Here is a 22,262-nt window from a genome sequence, read left to right on the forward strand (position 1 = left end):
AAACCTTCCTGCTCACTGGCAAAGGGGAGTTTTCCGGCGCCAACTTCCTTTGCAGCTCTTAGATGTCATGTGACCGAAAGCCAAGAGCCATAAAGCAAGTCGAATGCTGGAAAAGGTGTAAAAAATTGTGTTAGGCGTTGTTCACGCGGGTGTACTTAAGGGTATGCTTCTCATGCATCCTGCTCCCACCTCCCCCCCCCAAATGTGGCACCGGAAGGGGGGGAGGAGACAGATAAGCAGAAGTTCCACTTTTAAGTACACCTATATGATCCATGATGTTTAGGAACACCCACCTTTCATCATGGCTACCAATCTATTAGGCACAATGGCACACTTTGCATGATTTCTATGGCCCACAGAAATCTTTCCCTATCATAAAAGGGCCAGGTCAGATGTTCCCAGTCCTACCCTGGTAGAAGTTGTATAAAAAGAATCAAAAACATCAAATTTTTGCCTCCGGATTCCATGCCCGGTAAGAAATAGATGAACGATGACAGCCATTGATTTCAATGCTTTTTGAATCCCTGAAATAGAACAAATGTGTACAGCAAGAGTATTGAAATAATTCACAAAAAAAATTATTTGACGTTGTATATAGGCAGAAAACAAGAGTTTCACAAAGGCAGCCATTAAGTTGCTCTAGGACAGTGGTCTCCAAACTGCAGCCTGCTGGCCAGATGTGGCCCTTTGCTTGTTTTCTTTCGGTCCTTAGGGCACCACTAACAAAAATGGGGCATAATTCCCCCCCACTGACACCAATGGAAGCTGAAAGGGCAGGATTCCTCCCAAAACCACCAATGATGGGGCCCAATTCTTTCCCACTGACACCAATTAGGGGCGGAATTTCTTCCCAAAAACAGCAAAGATGAAGCCAAATTCCTCCCACGACACCAAAGATGGGGCATTATTTATTCCCATTGACATCGGGACCATTTCTACTCCCAAATGGCCACGGTCCAGCCCCCCTTAAAGTGGAGTTCCACCCATTTTAATAAATTTAGATGTACGTAATCCCCTTTAAAAATACTTTTACCAATGGAAACTATTTTTTTTTTTGCAAGGAAATACCTTTTTTTCTTCTTTATTCATCCGCACTTCCGGGTCCGGCCGCCTATAGGTGATTATGTCACTCAGCGATTTGCAAGGGCTGCTGGGATGTATCCTAGCAGCCCTTGCGAATCGCATAGTGACGAAATCTTGCATTATTACACCGGCACCAGCTATACTCAGCGATGGATTGCTTGGAGTCTGCGCTCCTCCCTGCCTCTGCCCCGCCTCCGCCCCGCCTCCTCTCAGTGACCTCTAACGCTCACTGAGAGGAGGCGGGGGCGCGGACTCCAAGCAATCCATCGCTGATTACAGCTGGTGCCGGTGTAATAATGCGAGATTTCCTCACTATGCGATTCACAAGGGCTGCTGGGATACATCCTTGCGAATCGCCGAGAGACGTAATCGCCTATAGGCGGCCGGAACCGGAATTGCGGATGAATAAAGAAGAAAAAAAGGTTTTTCCTTGCAAAAAAAAAAAAGTTTACATTGGTAAAAGTATTTTTAAAGGGGATTACGTACATCTAAATTTATTAAAATGGGTGGAACTCCACTTTAAGGGGGGCTGGACCATGGCCATTTGGGAGTAGAAATGGTCCCGATGTCAATGGGAATAAATAATGCCCCATCTTTGGTGTCGTGGGAGGAATTTGGCTTCATCTTTGCTGTTTTTGGCAAGAAATTCCGCCCCTAATTGGTGTCAGTGGGAAAGAATTGGGCCCCATCATTGGTGGGATTACATACATCTAAACCTATTAAAATGGGTGGAACTTCACTTTAAGTCTGAAGGACAATACATTTGCCCTTTGTTTAGAAAGTTTGTAGACGTCTGCTATAGGATAGGTTTCATTTAACAACATGCAAGTCACACAGTGGTTATTGTATTCAAAGGAATACAAATGTTGCACTTTGTTACTAAATTACACGTGTCTAAGTTATATGTATCCCAATACAAAGAATCATAATATTATAAATAAATAAATAAATAAATGTGATATGTGTACTAACATCATAAATCCAAATTCAATTGAAAAAGAAAAAGACAATTCAGAGGGTGACACCACTATTCCAAAGTGATAAATACACACAAAATAGTAAAAAAAAAATACCAATTAATAAATCAATAAACATAGATCCTGATGGAAGTCCACCACCTATATGGAAACGTTCAAAAGAAACAAATAGTTACTGTAACGGAACCGATGACCCACACTGTACTTGTTGTCTTCCGTCAGTATACGGCTTCCTTGCAGTCATGAACATATATCCCAGATTTTCCCAGCCGCCCTCATACAAAGCTAGCCAACAACTTAGCTTGTACAAGTTTTGGAACCTTCTCCTTTATTGAACATTTTCACACTCAATTTATACACACATGAGCACATCCCCCTCCTGATCAAAATACCACACACAGGTCAGGGGTTGCCTGATTACATTATCCTATGCAGATGAAATTGTATACAGAAATATAATTAACATATCTAAAGAACAACCAACACTAACAGTATATTTCCACTCAGCAACTAACAGATGACAATAATTCAATCAACCTGAGCCAATTAAGTAACAGACGGCTGTCTTCGAGCTCCTGGAATACAATACACAAACAATATGTGTAAATACATTACATTATTATTATTTATTTTTCCACTGTTTTATCTAATCTTACCCGTCCATTGTCAATCATCTAGACCTCTATTCCCACACTTTTTGGTTTACCGCAACATTGTCCCCCCCCCCCCCAGGCTAAGTAAGTGCGTCCACTAATTACCCTACCCTATTGGGGTCTTAGGTGGTGAACCTCTTACAATCATATACAGTACCTATACCGGGCGAACCCCCCAAAATGATGTCTTATACCCACTTGTGACCATACATCCTCACATATTTACATGCTCAGATATATTTTGATATACCCTGGTAGCATCACCCACTTTTTGCCATACACCTCCCCGTCCTTTTCTGTCACATTCATAATCCCATTGCTACGGTATGCACTGTCCTAGGTGCACCTTGGCACATTACCCTTATAATTTTAAGTGTTTTCTTCTTTATTCCTCTCTTGCAAAATTATATTCTGTGTTTCCCCACCGTTGTATTCATGTACATGCTTTTAATATGGACTTATCATGCCTCCAGAGACTTTCCCTTTTAAACTTAATGCAGAGTCTATGTTTGAAGCCACGCTAGCACCTCGGCCCACCTCTTTTGGGCCCCGCCCCCTCCGGACCTATACCCCAATGAACTACTCATCAACAGGGTATATATTCCCTGTCCCTGGTAAGCCACCCCCACCGCCTAATGAAGGAGCACGGATGCTCCGAAAGCTAGCAACAACTATCTTCCCTCTGCCGCACCGGAAGTGACGTTGGGCTGACCGGAAGTAGGAAGTGGAGCCCCACTTAGAGTCCTCCACCGCCGCAGTACCACCAAACAGGCTGCCTGACAGCAGCCTCCACACGCCACCAGTACCCCTCCTTTCCACAACGGAAGACGATTGATGATCCTATTCACCTAGCATACCGGCCATGCTTTTTGTATTAATGAACCTTATGCTTCACTAAGCCGGCGCTGCTTTCTTTCTGCTTAGGTGTAAATACAGAACCTATTGTAGATAACAGGTGAGTACATCAGCATATCGTCTGTCTTTCATTCCCAGTGACAGTGAGTACTGTCACAGTTACGCGTAGGAGGGTTCCACCACCATTGCAAATCTTCTCATATGTTTTCACTTGTGAATGAAAATAAGCAGCCTTGTGAATTCAACACCACCACCAATTGCAGCCTCTTAGCAAGTGATAATACCCCAAATTAATGGTGGTCTTATCTCGGCATGTTATCAGTAATCATCCACAGCGGTTATTATATGTTTTAATGCTTTATGATGTAAAACAGAATTACACCCCTTTGTGTAGAGGTCGCACTTTCCATTACTCGTGTGGCACCGCCATTCTGGTATACCCTAGGCATGTTCATTAGATTTGATGCGGTGTGGTGACTCACTTCCAAAGCATTTCTCTACCTCTTTGTTCTGCGATAATGGTTATTACAAGGCAGTAAAACTCAAACATAAATTGCTATAATGGAAATCATTTTCATAATGCACACATTAGAAGTATAGAATCACCCACGTATTTTTTTTTTTTTTATTCAAAACGGAGAAACGCGTCATGATAAATCTATGGACATGGCGCTTTTGTCGTTTTCATTTTTGCCGGCAATATATACCATTACTCCTAGCTGCATCCATTTTCCCTTAGAAGAAGAAGGTATAGAAGTGAAAAGAAATTTGACCCCTCTCACCAACCTTTGCACTTGTATAGCGGCTGCAAAGGCTATTGTGACCATCAGGACATGTCTAAAAACTGGAAATGACTCCTGACAGCTGTATGCAACTCAAGCCAGGCCAAGTATATTTCTTGTTTGACCTTTGCCTCAAGCAAGGGCGGCCCGTCCATTTGGGGCGCAGGGGCGCTGCCCCCCATCCATGCGTCCGGCCCCCCAATCTACATGCAGGGCGCTGGACGCATGGACTCCAATAGGGGATTTATTTTTTTTTTGAAGCACGTGATTAGAGCCAGAGGCTCTAATAGGCTTAAAAAAAGGGTGGGCTCAGGGCGCAGAGCACTGCGCCCCGAACCCACCCAGTTGTGTGACAATAGCGAATTAATATTCACTATTGTCACACTGACTCTCCTCCCAGACAATCAGGAAGAGGGTTGTGAGACCCCCTTTCCCGATTGGCCAGAAGGAGAAGCGATCTTACTGGCCAGTGGCCAGGAAGAGGCAGAAGAGACACGGCGACACGGCTGGAGCGGCTGGAGGAGAAGGACAGCGGCTCAGCCATCCAGCACTCCTCGGCTCGGACAGGAGGAAGGAGGAGGTAAGGAGGCAGACCATTGGGGGGGGGACGTGTCACCTGCCAACTGACTGAATGACCAACTGGCCGTTGGCATTGGTTTGCCGCCCCCCCCCCCCCCCCCCCGAATTACCAAGCACCAGCCGCCACTGGCCTCAAGACCAACTATTTAGGTAGAAGGATAACTTCTACAGACAGGAACATGGCTTTGCAATGGGATAACCAATGTCTCCCATGGTAGCTGACTTATACGTTGAGGAGGTGGAAAGAACAGCTTTGAACTTATTTAGGAGAACAACAATGTTTTATTGGATAAAAATCGTTAACATGGAAAGATATAGAAAATACCAAATTACTTTTCTCAGGCCAGCTATTACATTTCAAGAAAGGGGTTGACTTGGCTAGTAAAATGTACAGGAAATCTAATCACATAGACCTGTATCTGCTTTTTTAACTCCCATCACCAACAGAAACACATACTGAGGGTCATTAGAACTCAGAAGACCTTTGAAAGTTTATGGCTACCCAGACCGGGGAAACTATTTTAACTGGTAAGTAATCATGGCCACCTCATCCCTTAATACAGTATACCAGGATCCACACATTCATTATAAGTTTTAGATGCCAAAGTATAAATTACACAATAATATTTCCATAAAAATACACATTTTTTTTTATTACAGCTCCACTGCCCCACCTGTGGGCCCAGAACGCTGTCCGGACCAAGGTCTGAATGGTCTGCTGTGCCTGGCGATGTCTTTTCTTGGAAAGCCACCTGAGATGCTAGACAGCCTCCTGTCTGATTGTTTGATTTTCTTCTTGCCTTGTCTCTTGTTTTTGGTGAAACTTTAATTTTTTACTTCTCCCATGAACTTCCTGATTTAAGCCGTGCCCCTGCACTCCCTGTCTGACAGATTATTGTGCTCTCTCCAGCCAATATCTCGCTCTTGTCACTTCTGCTGCCATCTGTAGTTTCACTACTACACGTTACTGACCTTTGGCTTGTTCCTTGACTACAATTCTGCTTAATCCCAACCTTCAATTACTTGTTACTGACCTTTGGCTTGTTTACTGACTATGTTTCTGCTTGATCCCTACCTGCTATATCTGCTACTGGACCCCGGTTTGCTCATCCCCTGGTGAGGTGATCCTGAGGACCGTGACCTGGTACTAACACGCAGCAAAACCCAACTCCACCATTACGAGCTCTGGTGAACAGCAGTTAGTGCTTAGACTCTGAACATCGGGTGAGCCTGTTTCATCCACCAGGGTGAACTGCTTGTGTACTTATCCAGCTGGTCGGTGGGACCCTCTCTACTGCTGGTCTATGAGCCTGACCCCAGACTGTGACAGACCCCCCCCCCCCCCCCCCTTGGCGGGTTCCATCAGTTAGAGTGGAGGAGACCTCTGATAATTAGTTCCCCTAGTTAGAATGAACAGTGTGTTGGCATTGTGCTAATATTGTGTGACATAAAAATATGGAACTATTGTCATTTCATTCTTCAGGGTCTCTGAAAATATATACAGTAATGTTTAGGGGTTTTAACTAATCTTCATGCCTAAAATGTTTCTTAAACATGTGCACAGAAACCACAAAAACAAATTTGCCAGCAAAAGAGTTAAACATATTTGATCCTGCCATGTAACTCTATTGATTACCACCTCCTCCAGACATCATGACACCACGGAAATTAGAACAGGGTGGTTTCATAAGCTTTCACAATCCTTATCATGTTCTTGGACAATCAATATCTGTCCTGGCATATCACCATATGAAACAATGATGATTGAATTTAGGTGACTGAATGAGCCATATGTCTATGAACTGTCCTCTGCACGACTTACAAGACCCTCCTGCTCTCTTGTCTCCTCCTCCCACATTTATCTCCAGGACTTCTCCAGAGCCTCTCCCATCCTCTGGAGCTCTCTACCTCAATCTGTGCAGCTATCTCCTACTGCGGCTACTTTTAGGCTGTATTCACACTTAGCTGAGCTTTTTTAGGCACATTTTCAAGTGGTTTTGAATGTTTTTTGAGCAGATTTGCGAATATAGGCGTTTTTCAACTAAAAGGTGTGGAGTGCTCTTGAAAAAGGGGTGGAGAGCCGTTGTTTGAGCAAAAAATCGCATGATAAAATGCTTAAAAAAAAAAAACGATTATGTCTTGTTTGTCAAGGTGTTTCTATTCAAGTCTATGTAGACAAAATGCTCAAATCTGCCTAAAAAGTAGTTTGCATACTTTTTTGAGCGACAGGGGTTTTCCTACAGGTGACAAATTTCTCAAATGTGAACAGGGGCCATTGAAATGAAGAGGATTTTGCTGGTTGAGCGTTTCTAAGCTTTGAGAATGGGATCTAAGGCGATCCCTGAAAATTCACCTCTTCAAGGAAGCCTATCCCACCTCCAAATAACAACTGAACTTTTAACTCTTCCATCAGCTCACCACAGTTAAAACCTTTTGTACCACTTGCCCCACCCTATTAGATTGTAAGCTCTTATAAGCAGGGCCCTCTTAACCTTCTTGTTTTTATTGTATTGTAGCTGTACTGTCTCTCTCTATATATAACGCAGACACGCACTGACAGCTTGCTATAGAAGATAGACTTTTTTCTTTTTGTCCAAGCCCTGAAGAAGGGGGATTCTGGTACCCACCGGAACGCATTGGGTTTCAACAGATAATTAAAGACAATCATTGTTTTGGTTCGTCTTTTTGATGCTCTTTTCATCTTCATCCCAGCGGAATATTCCTTGCGCTCTTTACGACAAGGTACGACTTCCTCTACATGTCTAGCTGAATGTGACAAACCATTACTAACCACCGATTCTATGGCTATGTTTTTATTTTGTTCTTTAACCACTTCTGGACCGGGATTATTTTCCCCCTAATGAAAGGGCATTTTTTGCGATTTGGCACTGCGGTATTTTAACCACTTTAGGACCGCCCGCCGCAGATGTACAGCCGCTCCCAGGCAAATCGGCGTACATGTATGGCGCTCGCTCTCGGGAGGCTAGGGGGCAAGTGCACGCCGCTGGTGGCATGCTCCCGCCCCCGCTTCTCAGCCGGGAAGCCGATGCAGCGGGGAGGCGGCTCCGATTGCTCCTTCCCCGCTGAGAGAGAAGGGCGGTCGGCTGTTGTAAACACAGCCGACCGTCCTTCTCCCTGCGATGTTCATAGAGCCCCTGTGATCCTTCTATATAGGATCACATGTCTCTATGGTCATTTCAGAAGCTACGCCCCCCCCCACAGTTAGAAACACTCCCCTAGGCTTACATTTACCCCTTGATCACCCACAATGTTAACCCCTTCCCTGCCAATGGCATTATTACAGTAACAGTGCATATTTTTAGCACTGATTACTGTAGTAATGTCACTGGTCCCCCCGAAAGTGTCAAAAATGTTAGTCAGGGGTCCGATCTGTCCGTCGCAATGTCACAGTCCCAAAAAAAATCGCAGATCGCCGCCATTACTAGTAAAAAAAAAAAAAAACAATAAAAATGACATAAATCTTTCCCGTAGTTTGTAGACGCAATAACTTTTGCGCAAACCAATCAAAATACGCTTATTGCGATTTTTTTTTTACCAAAAATATGTAGCAGAAAATAAATTGACCTAAAATGTTAAAAATTTTAGATTTTTATTTTTTTTTTTTGAGAATGTTATATAGCAGAATGTGAAAACTATTGTTTTTTTTTTTTTTTTTTCAAAATTGTCGCTCTTTTTTTGTTTATAGTGCAAAAATAAAAATCACACAGGTGATCAAATACCACCAAAAGAAAGCTCTGTTTGTCGGAAAAAAAGGACGTCAATTTTATTTGGGTACAGCGTCACACGGCCGCGCAATTGTCAGTTAAAGTAACGCAGGGCCGAATCGCAAAATAAGACCTGGTCTGGAAGGGGGTAAAATCTTCCGGGGCTGAAGTGGTTAACTGACACAAACAGAGCTTTCTTTTGGTGGTATTTGATCACCTGTGCGATTTTTATTTTTTGCACTATAAACAAAAAAAGAGCGACAATTCTGAAAAAAAAAAAAAAAAAAACAATATTTTTCACATTCTGCTATATAACCTTCCCAATAAAAAAAACAAAATACACAAAATTAAAAATCACATTTTTTTCATCATTTTAGGCCAATTTGTATTCTGCCACATATTTTTGGCAAGAAAAACAAAAATCCCAATAAGAGAATTTTGATTGGTTTGCGCAAAAGTTATTACGCCTACAAACTAGGGGAAAGATTTATGTAATTTTTATTTATTTATTTTTTACTAGTAATGGCGGTGATCAGCGATTTTTAGCGGGACTGCGACATTGCGGCGGACAGATCGGACCCCTAACTGCCATTTTTGACACTTTTGGGGGGGACCAATGACATTACTACAGTAATCAGTGCTAAAAATATGCACTGTTACTGTAATAATGACACTGGCAGGGAAGGGGTTAACCCAGGGGCGATCAAAGGGTTAAATGTGAGCCTAGGGGGTGTTTTCTAACTGTAGGTGGGGGGATGGGCTTATGGAATCAACACAGAGACCTGTGATCCTAAATAGGAGGAACACAGGAGCTCTGTATTCTGTCAATACTGAGTTAACGACACCTCCAGATCAGTTCTCATATTGCAGTGCGAACTGTCAGTTCGGACATGAATCAGATTGCATAGGTGTGAAGACCCATGCGATCCGATTCTGGTGCGGACCCAAAAAAGGATCCTGTGCGACTTTGACATTGCATGTGATTTGCAGAGCAGTGCGTGTGAACCGGCATTGCTTCTAATTTGTAATCGTAAAATACAGAGCATTCGGAAAGTATTCACAGCACTTCACTTTTTCCACATTTTCTTATGTTACAGCCTTATTCCAAAATGGATTAAATTAATTATTTTCCTCAAAATTCTACAAACAATCCCCCATAATGACAACGTGAAAGAAGTTTGTTTGAAATCTTTGCAAATTTATTAAAATATAAACAAAAAAAAATCCTATGTACATAAGTATTCACAGCCTTTGCCATGACACTAAAAATTGAGCTCAGGTGCATTCTGTTTCCACTGATCATCCTTGAGATGTTTCTACAACTTGATTGGAGTCCACCTGTGGTAAATTCAGCTGATTGGACATGATTTGGAAAGGTACACACCTGTCTATATAAGGTCCCACAGTTACCAGTGCATGTCAGAGCACAAACCAAGCCATGAAGTCCAAGGAATTGTCTGTAGACCTCAGAGACAGGATTGTATTGAGGCACAGATCTAGGGAAGGGTAGAGAAAAATGTCTGCAGCATTGAAGGTCCCAATGAGCACAGTGCCCTCCAGCATCTGTGAATAGAAGAAGTTTGGAACCACCAGGACATTTCCTAGAGCTGGCCGCCCGGCCAAACTGAGCGATCGGGGGAGAAGGGCCTTAGTCAGGGAGGTGACCAAGAACCCGATGGTCACTCTGACAGAGCTCCAGCATTTCTCTGTGGAGAAAGGAGAACCTTCCAGAAGAACAAACATCTCTGCAGCACTCCACCAATCAGGACTGTATGGTAGAGTGGCCAGGCCGAAGCCACTCCTCAGTAAAAGGCACATGACTGCCTGCCTGGAGTTTGCCAAAAGGCACCTGAAGGACTCTCAGACCATGAGAAACAAAATTCTCTGCTCTTAGGAAACAAAGGTTGAACTCTTTGGTCTGAATGGCAAGCTTCATGTCTGGAATAAACCAGGGGCCGCTCATCACCTGGTCAATACCATCCCTACAGTGCAGCATGGTGGTGGCAGCATCAGGCTGTGGGGATGTTTTTCAGCGGCAGGAACTGGGAGACTAGTCAGGATCGAGGGAAAGAAGAATGCAGCAACGTACAGAGACATCCTTGATGAAAACTGCTCCAGAGCGCTCTGGACCTCAGACTAATGTGAAGGTTCATCTTCCAAAATGACAATGACCATAAGCACACAGCCAAGATAAAAAAGGAGTGGCTATGGGACAACTCTGTGAATGTCCTTGAGCGGCCCAGCCAGAGCCCAGACTCAGTGGCGGCCGGTGCATAGGGGGCGCAGGGGCGCCGCCCCCCCTGAAAAAAGGAAGAAAAAAAAAAAAGATAAAAAAAAAAAAAAAGATTGCAAAACGAGCAATAAAGTTTGAAAAAAAAAAAAAAAATTGCGTTCGCCGCCGCCGCCAGCCGATGTGGAGGGGGTGGGGGGTGGGGTTACCACCCAGAAGAGGCGCCGATTGGCTGCCTTCTGGGGGGCGTGGGGGGCGTAACCTGGGCGCAAGGCAGATTCCTTGGAAACCCCCACTTCGTGGATTCCTGGCTGTGATTGGTCCAGCCTCAAGCCTGGACCAATCACAGCATCCAGGACATCCAACGCTGACCCCGCTGACGTCACTCGCAGCAGTGGACCGGACCGCGGGCGATGGAGTCGGGTGGACACCGGACGGGAGTGACGGCGGCACCGGAGAGGAGACCAGACCACCGGAGGTCATCTGCTGGAAGAAGACATCACCACCGGTGAGTCCTCGTGGTCCTCCTGTCAGTCCTCCATGACCATCCATCCAGCTTTTCCACCGCCATCCCCCTATGCTCTGCCTCATCCCATGAGTCATGGGATGAGGCAGAGCAGAGGGGGATGGCGGTGGAAAGGCTGGATGGATGGTCATCATGGGCCATGACCATCCATCCATCCATCCATCCATCCAGCCTTTCCACCGCCGTCCCCCTCTGCTCTGCCTCATCCCATGAACATCCATCCATCCAGCCTTTCCACCGCCATCCCCCTCTGCTCTGCCTCATCCCATGACCATCCATCCATCCAGCCTTTCCACCGCCATCCCCCTCTGCTCTGCCTCATCCCATGACCATCCATCCATCCATCCATCCAGCCTTTCCACCGCCATCCCCCTCTGCTCTGCCTCATCCCATGACCATCCATCCATCCAGCCTTTCCACCGCCATCCCCCTCTGCTCTGCCTCATCCCATGACCATCCATCCATCCAGCCTTTCCACCGCCGTCCCCCTCTGCTCTGCCTCATCCCATGACCATCCATCCATCCAGCCTTTCCACCGCCATCCCCCTCTGCTCTGCCTCATCCCATGACCATCCATCCATCCAGCCTTTCCACCGCCATCCCCCTCTGCTCTGCCTCATCCCATGACCATCCATCCATCCAGCCTTTCCACTGCCATCCCCCTCTGCTCTGCCTCATCCCATGACCATCCCTCCCACTGCCATCCCTCTCTGCCTCATGCCCTCATCCCTCCCACCGCCATCCCTTTGCCTGATCCCATCTCTCCCACCACCATCCCTCTGCCTGATCCCATCTCTCTCACCTCCATCCCTCTGCCTGATCCCATCTCTCCCACCACCATCCCTCTGCCTGATCCCATCTCTCCCACCACCATCCCTCTGCCTGATCCCATCTCTCCCACCACCATCCCTCTGCCTGATCCCATCTCTCCCACTGCCATACCTCTGCAGGGGGCATGTACGCTGGTCACTGTATTGAAAGGGGGCATGTATGCTGGTCACTACATTGAAAGGGGGCATGTACGCTGGTCACTACATTGAAAGGGGGCCTGTATACTGGTCACTACATTGAAAGGGGGCCTGTATACTGGTCACTACATTGAAAGGGGGCATGTACGCTGGTCACTACATTGAAAGGGGGCATGTACTGTGTGGTCTGTGCTAGGGAGTCTGTACTGTGGGGTTTGTACAAGGGGCCTGTACTGTGGGGTTTGTGCCACTCTGTCAGTGTATCCCATAATAGGGCCCCTGCTCCCTATTATGGGATATACTAGTACTGATGGAGCCCTTAATATGTGATATATTGGGAGAATTGGTTCACGCAAGCAAAATACAGGGGACAAAATGGGTGGGGTCTATAAGGGGTGTGGCTTCTGAGAAATGGGAGGGGCCAAAATAGAAGGGCGGGGTCTTGCGCCCCCCCATCTTAAAACTTCAACAGCCGCCACTGCCCAGACTTGAAACCAATTGAACATCTCTGGAGAGATCTGACAATGACTGTGCACCGACGCTCCCCATCCAACCTGATGAGCTGAAGAGATCCTGCAAAGAAGAATGGGAGAAACTGCCCAAATATACAGTAGGTGTGCCAAGCTTGTAGCATCATACTCAAAAATACTTGAGGCTGTAATTGTGGCCAAAGGTGCTTCAAGAAAGTATTGAGAAAAGGCTGTGATACTTACTGTATGTACATGGGATTTTTTTCATTTTTTTATTTTTAACCACTTGCCGACCACCGCACGACTATTTACTGCGGCAGTCAGCCTCTCCTGGGCAAAGCGATGTAGACCTACGTCGCTCGCCCACGAACCTGTAGGGGGCGAACGCACGCCGCCGGTGGCGCGCTCCCACCCCCACTCGTTCCCTGCCTAGCCAGTGCGTGTGACCGGCGGCTCTGATGTCCACTCGCGATCTTCCACAGGAGAGGGAGAAAGACAGACGGCTGATCTAAACACATCCGTCTGTCATTCTCCCTGAAATGATCACAGAGGCTATACGATCCTGCTATATAGGATCGTATGTCTCTGTGATTATTTCAATAGCCACGCCCCCTAACAGTTAGAATCATGCCCTTAGGGACACACTTAACCCCTCGATCACCAATAAAGTTAACCCCTTCCCTGCCAGTGTCATTTTTACAATAACAGTGCATATGTATAGCACTGATTACTGTAGTAATGTCACTGGTACCCCCAAAAGTGTCAAAAATGTCAGTCAGGGGTCCAATCTGTCCGCCACAATGTCGCAGTCCCACAAAAAAAATTGCAGATCGCCGCCATTACTAGTTAAAAAAAAAAAAAACAATAAAAATGACATAAATCTTTCCCGTATTTAGTAAACACGATAACTTTTGTGCAAACCAATCAAAATACGCTTATTGCAATTTTTTTTTACCAAAAATATGTAGCAGAAAACAAATTGGCCTAAAATGTTAGAAAATTTAGATTTTTAAATTTTTTTTGAGAATTTCATATAAAAAAATGTGAAAAATATTGTTATTTTTTCAAAATTGTTGCTCCCTTTTTGTTTATAGTGCAAAAATTTAAAATCACACAGGTGATCAAATAGCACCAAAAGAAAGCTCTTTTTATGGGAAAAAAAAAAGGACGTCCATTTTGTTTGGGTACGGCGTCCCACGACTGCGCAATTGTCCATTAAAGTCACGCAGTGCCGAATCGCAAAATATGGCCTGGTCAGGAATGGGGTAAAACCTTCCGGTCATAAAGCGGTTAAAAATACGCTCATTGAGAATTTTTTTGTCAAAGACATGTAGCTTAATACATTTTGGTCTAAATATATGACAAAAATTTAATATATTGGATATTTTTTAACTGTCAAAGTAGAAAAATATTGTTATTTTATTCAAAATTGTCGCTTTTTTAAATTAATATCGCAAAAAGTAAAAATAGCACAGGTGATCAAATACCACCAAAAGAAAGCTCTGTTTGTGGGAAAAAAGGACGTAAATTTCGTTTGGGTACGGCGTTGCATGACCGCGCAATTGTCAGTTAAATTTGCACAGTGCCGAATCGCAAAAAGTGGCCTGGACGTAAGACAGCAAAATCCTCCGGTGGTAAAGTGGTTAACATAACAAAATGTGGAAAAATTGAAGCTCTGTGAAAACTTTCCGGATGCATTGTACATGGTAACCCCATAAACATTGAGGGTTTTCCAAGACAGCTTGTTATTTTGCCTGTAATGTAGAGAGAAATAGCCGCACTCCAACTTGAAGGTGAAAAATATAAAATCTGTTTCATTCGTATCCAAAAGATAAAATCAATTCAAAGTGTATCCATAATACAGTCAGAGACAAGAGATGAACACATAGTAGTTGACGCGTTTCACGGATAAACGTCTGCTTAGTCGGTTAGTTGGTTACGACTAAGCGGACGTTTATCCGTGAAACGCGTCAACTACTATGTGTTCATCTCTTGTCTCTGACTGTATTATGGATACACTTTGAATTGATTTTATCTTTTGGATACGAATAAAACAGATTTTATATTTTTCACCTTCAAGTTGGAGTGCGGCTATTTCTCTCTATACATTACAGTTGCCTGGACTGCGGATTCTTGCTGCACCTTATTTTGATGGTTGGGATTACCTTATCACTGGAGTGGTTCTTTTGTCCTTTCTGCTGATCTGTGACTTTTTATTTTGCCTACCTAACGCTGTGGTCCCCAATTTTTTTTATCTACTAAAATAAAAAAAGACCAGCAAATGACATCTTGATCTTATCTGTGGAAGTACATTTATAATAATTTCCTGGTAACTATAGCATTTATGGTCACAGCCCGAACACGGAGCTGAAAAAGGAGGTCATGTAATTATTAATAAAACATAGCACTCCTGGTACAAAAAGCTTTATTAAAGTGTGCCGCGGGCCTTTACGTCTTTTCTTCATCTAAAATGAGATGAATATATGATATTGTTATCACAATCCAGTGTCTTCTTCCGTGCTAACCAAGAAGTCAGGATTGTCAGAGCCGCAGACGCAGGCCTCTACTCTCTTTAATGGCCGCAATTAATATTTCTAATTCCCGCAATGCATTTATTACTATTTAATGCAGTTCTGGGGAGCAGAGCCTACCTGCTGAGTAGTTCAGTTTTTTTTTATGCTTGCCAAAGAAACACAAAAGCAGCGCTCTCAGCAGGGGAGACTTCTGATAAATCCGGAGTGGAGTTTTTCACTGGGTGGCCAAGCTCAAAGGGTCTCCATCCATTATGATAAATGTCCAAAAGAAATGTAGCTGGCAACTCCAGAATCCAAGTATAAAGTCTTATTGCTGCATATATACTCACTGGCCACTTTATTAGGTACACCTTGCTAGTACCGGGTTGGACCCCCTTTGCCTTCATTCTTCGTGGTGTAGATACAACAAGGTGTTGGAAACATTCCTCAGAAATTTTGTTCCATAGTGACATGATAACATCACACAGTTGCTGTAGATTTGTCGGCTGCACATCCATGATGAAGGCATCTTGATCCCTTTAGGGAAAGAGAGCCTTGACTGATGGGGACATGGGCAGGAGCTTGCATTAAGCAAGAATGGGAAAAGAAGATTGGATGGAGTCATGGGTATGGGTATGGGGTTGGGCCTGAACTCAGTTAAGAATGCCTTCCCCAGGGAATGCTGGGTCTTTTGAAGAAACGTTGTTGAAGAGCTAATCACCCCCTCACCCCTTTTTTTGGAGCTTTAGCAGTGGTTTTTGACCTTGCCAGCAGCTAAAGTTCCGGTAATGGGCTATGCCCTTGCTTGTAAATTGGGGGTAGGCTGTCTGTCCAGCACTTATGGTAAGGACAGACCCCCCCCTTTTTTTTGGAATTTAATTAGTTAATGACCAAGAGTCGGTTCACACTATGGCGACATGACTCTACTACTTCGGGGGCGACTTGTGAAGTCCAGTGCACCGCGACTTCAGCGCGACTTGAACAGACTTCATATAATGAATGTCTATGCAAGTCGCTCCGAAGTAGTACGGGACCCTTTTTCTAAGTCGGAGTGACATGTGTCGCTCCTATTAGAACAGCTCCTGTAGCAGTCAATGGCCCGAGAGGGACCGCGACTTGTCAGGCTGATAAGTCGCCTGACAAGTCGCGCTGGTGTGAATCGAGTCTAAAGCCTCGTACACACGCGTCGAAAATCGGCAGGGAATTTTCGTCCGACGACCGATCTGCCGATTTTCGGCTTGTTAGTATGAAGCTTCCGACTCTGACTTTTCGGCCGAAAAAAATCTGGTGTGCAGGCTATAAAATTTTTGTCCGCCGTCAAAACACGTCCGATTTTCGTGCAGTCAGTACAGATTTCGACAGGGAAAAATCTAATGAGCAAGACTGGGCATGCTCAGAGAAAAAAGAACACAAAGAAAGCAAACCAACACATGACATCACTTCTGAAGTAGAATTTTGTCGAGCGAGAAAATTCGTGTGCAGTCTAGGCACATTCCAACCCACAAAACACCACTCTGGACAAAAGACGGACGATCGGTCGGCCGATAATCGTTGCGTGTGTACTAGGCTTTAGAGTGCTCACAGTACAACTGTGACTGGCACTGGTCTAAACGTTTACTTGTTTGGTATTGGAAACTAAATAAAGCTGTGGCCTTGCCCTTTCCAACTTAGTCGTTGTGAGTGTGGTTTTTATATGGGGAGGGGGCAAGGGGGGTTGTTATTATGTTAATATTGTTTCCTGGGCCTATGCAACTCAGCAGTCATACAAATCTACTGTTCCACCACATTCCAAAGGTGCTCTATTGGATGAGATGTGGGGAGTGTGGAGGCCATTGGAGGACAGTGACCTCATTGTCATGGTGAAGAAACCAGTGGTGAGATGATTGGAGCTTTGTGACATGGTGCATTATCCTGCTGGAAGGAGCCATCAGAAGATGGGGACACTGTAGTCATAAAGGGATGGACATGGTCAGCAACAATACTCAGGTAGGCCGTGGTGTTTATACGATGCTCAATTGGTACTAAGGTGTCCAAAGTGTGCCAAGAAAATATCCCCCACACCATTACACCACCACCACCAGCCTGAACCGCTAATACAAGGGAGGATGGGTCTATGCTTTCATGATGTTAAAGCCAAATTGTAAATCCTAGCATCTGAATGTCACAGATGAAATCGAGACTCATCAGACCAGGTAATGTTTTTCCAATATCCTAATTTTGGTGAGCCTGTGCGAATTGTAGCCTTAGTTTCCTGTTCTTAGCTGACAGGAGTGGCATCCGCTGCAGCCCATGTGCTTTAAGGTTCAATGTGTTATGTGTTCAGAGATGATATTTTCCATGCCATGGTTATTTGAGTTACCTTTCTACCTTGCCTTTCTAAAATCTGGAACCAGTCTGCCCATTTTCCTCTGATCTCTGACATCAACCAGGCATTTTCCTCCACACAACTGTCGCTCACTGGATATTTTCTCTTTTTCGGACCATTCTCTGTAAACCCGAGAGATGGTTGTGCGTGAAAATCCCAGTAGATCAGCAGTTTTTTAAATACTCAGACCAGCCCGTCTGGCACCAAAAACCATGCCACGTTCAAAGTCACTTAAATCCCATTTCTTCCCCAATTTGATGCTCGGTTTGAAGTTCAGCAAGTCGTCTTCACCATATCTAGATGCCTAAATGCATTAAGTTGCTGCCATGTGGTTGGCTGATTAGCAATTTGTAATACCAAGCAATTGAACAGGTGTCAAGATTAGGTTAGGCCAGATGCCTAACCTAATGTGATAAAGACTTCTGTGGAGTTACTGTAGGTCCTCATTGGTCAACGCGTTTCTAATTTTTGTTTCTTCAAGGGCACATAGAGGCAAGTAGCACTGGTAACTTGAATATGTGTGGCTCACACCCAGAGAACTCCATGGGTGAGCACTGGGACAGCAAGGAGGACCAAGACATGGGCAGAAACCAGGACCATAAATGTTGTATGATATATGAAGGGCTACCTCAATGGAGTACAACTACAGGATGTAGGCCAATGTAAGAACTCCAGCGTCCTATAACTGGTTGGTAATGTTTATACCCCATAGAGGAACTTTTTTATGTTCTCAACAAATTTCTTAAATATCATTCATCCAAATAAAGCATTTAATAACAAAAAGGAACTCTCAGATAGCCACCAAGCCAATAGCCACAATATCCAAAAAAACCTGTCCTTCACAATTCATCAATGCAATGGCTCCTCCATGACACCCCAAGGATTCCATATTTTTATATGATGTAGTGGGTGTTTCCCTTTAGTGCCAGTAAAGTCCGATAAATAGAGTTCTGGTTTTTGAGGTTATATACTGTACATATACGGATGTGGCATATGAGTGGTTCATGTAGTATATTTTTTATAGAGCGTCATATTAAACGGAAGTTGGACGAAGCTTATCTTGAGACATAACGTCAAAACAGAGAAGAGCGGTCTATCTAGTCTGTCTTTTTTATTACTGTAAAATAATATGTCTTACCTTCTTCTTGCGGTTTTCTTCTTCTAGTTCGAGGTCATGCCCTAAACCTCAGCTTCATTTTGAAAATACTGCACACCTGAACCTGTAAAAGTTTAAGTCAGTTCCCTGCTTTTTCTTCTTTCCTTGAAGCTTCATATATTAAGTTCCTCTTTTCTCTCCTGATATATTTTATGCAACAGACTTTTCAACATTTTGTTGACCATCTCTTGACTAATTGAGGCCATACATGGGTCAAATTCCAAAGAAATTTTCTTTACAAAATCTGAAATTTTGTGCGTTTTGTGATGCGATGGTGCCACCATTGATTTAGAAATTCGACCAACCAAGCCATCAGTTTCACCTCATGTTGCTACAGAAAACAAATTTTGTGGCCTGGAATCTTCTTTTCTTTCCAGGTCACAGCTCATGCGCATTTCTTTTTCGATTATATTTCTCTCACTATTCTCGCATGATTGATTAGAAATTAGTTTGTTTTTCCAAAAATTCACAACACGCTACTCAAATTCGATGGCCCACTAATGTTGCGAAATTTAAATAAAAATTCTTAGTTAAGATTTTCTAAAGGAAAAGTTCGGGAATTGACCCATATATAGTGGGCTTAACCCTACCTTATAATCAAATAAGCCCTTCACTAGGTATTTTTTTATTTATTTTTTTTAGATTTTCTGTAAAGTAGGATACTTCTTGGTAAATATGGATCCACTTCTGTAAAGGTGGGTTTCTGGGTCTATCAGCAGGTATTATTCTGTACTTGCAGCATTTTTAAAGTGACATAATATGGGAAAATATGCATGTTTCATAAGAAAATAATGTATGTAGCGCACTGCCGAGCGAGTCACTAAATTGATAAGCCCTCTGAGACTTATTTACAAGTTTATTTGATATACCACTTTGACACACCCCTATTCAATAAGATAAACAACACCAAATGAGAAGGACACCATTTTTATAAGAGCCAAACTGATCAAACAAGGGCAAACGAACGAAAAATGCGATAACCCCTGTTCCTTACAGAGACCTTCTATACTAAAGTTGTGTGCGGAGAGTAGCAAAAGAAAAGGATAACTAGGCCCAGATTTTACCATAAACCCTCAGCTTAAAGTGTAACAATCTCACCAGGAGTGCAGTAAGGGCAGCTCGACAGAAAGGATGGTATAAACTCCTGGAAACTGCGCCGTTGGACTCTTTATTACTACTGTGTAATAAAAAGGGAAGTTGGGACTTTAAATGAAACAATGGCGGCAATCAGGAGAATTGTAGACAAAGATATCAATGGGCTGGCGTAAATATATATGTGTGTATGAAAATCCATAACAGCATACACACATATATATTTACGCCAGCCCATTGATATCTTTGTTTACAATTCCCTTGATTGCCGCCATTGTTTCATTTAAAGTCCCAACTTCCCTTTTTGTTTTTCACATATGCATAGGGATGGAGGAATATGACCCTACCCTGTCGTTTCCTCATACAAAGTCCCGATTTCTTCTCCCCCCTTTTTTTCACTACTGTGTAATAAATGAAGAAAACCTCAAGAGGAAGGCTCAGGATCTGGATGGCAACATTTTTGTGACATAGAATGGGGCAGTCAAAAAAATGAATTATTACTGTCGGCTTTGTTGGGGCCCTTAGAGTGGTGCACAGTTGATGATTTCCGCCTGCTTTTATTTAGGAGAGGAACTAAAGAGGAAGTCTTGGGAGGAGCTAACTTGCAAAAGAACTCAAACAGACGTAAACATACGGCAAGTTCACGGGGAGGGTAAAGGGTATTTCTAGATTAATGGTGCGGTTCTGGATGATTAATATAGTAGTGCTAGAGGTAGACTGAATAGGCTAGGTGATACTCAGGGAGCAGTAGGGTAAAGCTGCATTGATCTACAGTTCCATTTTCTACTGTACAGTGAAAGCAATAGGTTGACAACTCTCTCACCAACCCTTCGCCTCAACCGTAGGTGTCTGTGATGGAGGGGCCCCTCGTAGATTGATTCCTTGAGCTTCAACAAATCCACCCTGTATTACTAGAGATGCAGAATGGAGACTGGCGAACCCGCTCTGTGCTGCTGGAGATGCAAAATGGAAACTGGGGAACCCGCTCTGTGCTGCTAGAGGTGCCGAATGGAGACTGGCGAACCCGCTTTGTGCTGCTAGAGGTGCGAACCTGCTCTGTGCTGCTAGAGGTGCCGAATGGAGACTGGCGAACCCGCTTTGTGCTGCTAGAGGTGCGAACCTGCTCTGTGCTGTTAGAGGTTCAGAATGAAGACTGGTGAACCCACTCTGTGCTGCTGGAGATGCAGAATGGAGAATAGCAAACCTGCTTTATGCTGCTAGGGGTGCAGAATAAGGACTGGCGAACCCGCTCTGTGCTGCTAGAGATGCAGAATGGAGACTGGCGAACCCACTCTGTGCTGCTGTATATGCAGAAAAAAAAGACTGGTGAACCCGCTCTGTGCTGCTAGAGGCACAGAATGGGGACTGGCGAACCCATTCTGTACTGTAGAAATTTTGATTAGGTTGCGTTGTAGGGTGTTCTAGGAAATTTCTAGGTCTCTAACCCTAGCCTGACATGCTTTGGTCATGTCTTTAACCCACAAACTTTGCAGTGGAATAACTTCTTTACAGGATGTCTCCAACTTACAAGCTGACCTCAATGCACTGTTTCATTGGGCAACTATGTGGCAAATGAGGTTTAATGTTGATAAATGTAAAGTTATGCACTTGGGGGCCTTGAATATGCATGCATCATACATACTAGGCGGAGTAGAACTGGCGGAATCCATAGCGGAGAAGGATCTGTGTGTTCTGGCAGATCCTAAGCTTAATAATAGCATGCAATGCCAAGAGAGAGAGATATCATTTTGCCCCTGTACAAATCATTAGTAAGACCTCATCTGGAATATGCAGTTCAGTTTTGGGCACCAGTTCTTAAAAAGGATATCGGGGAACTGGAGAAAGTGCAGAGAAGGGCAACCAAACTGATAAGAGGCATGGAGGAGCACAGCTATGAGGAAAGATTAGAGGAGCTGAATTTATTCTCTCTTGAGAAGAGGAGATTAAGGAGGGATATGATCAATATGTATAAATACATAAGGGGTCTTGGTGTTGAGTTATTCACTTTAAGGTCAACACATGAGGATAAGGGGGCGCTCTTTACGTCTAGAGGAAAACAGATTTAGTCTCCAAATACGGAAAGGTTTCTTCTAAGAGCTGTGAAAATGTGGAATAGACTCCCTCCAGAGGTGGTTCTGGTCAGCTCACTAGATTGCTTTAAAAAAGACCTGGATTATTTCCTGGGTGGACTTAATATAAATGGGTACTAATATTTATAGGTAAAGTTGATCCAGGGAATATCCGATTGCCTCTCGGGGGATCAGGAAGGAGTTTTTTTCCCCTGCTGA

Source organism: Pelophylax lessonae, assembly GCF_965119305.1.
Source record: "Pelophylax lessonae genome assembly, chromosome: 11".
Lineage (NCBI taxonomy): Eukaryota > Metazoa > Chordata > Amphibia > Anura > Ranidae > Pelophylax > Pelophylax lessonae.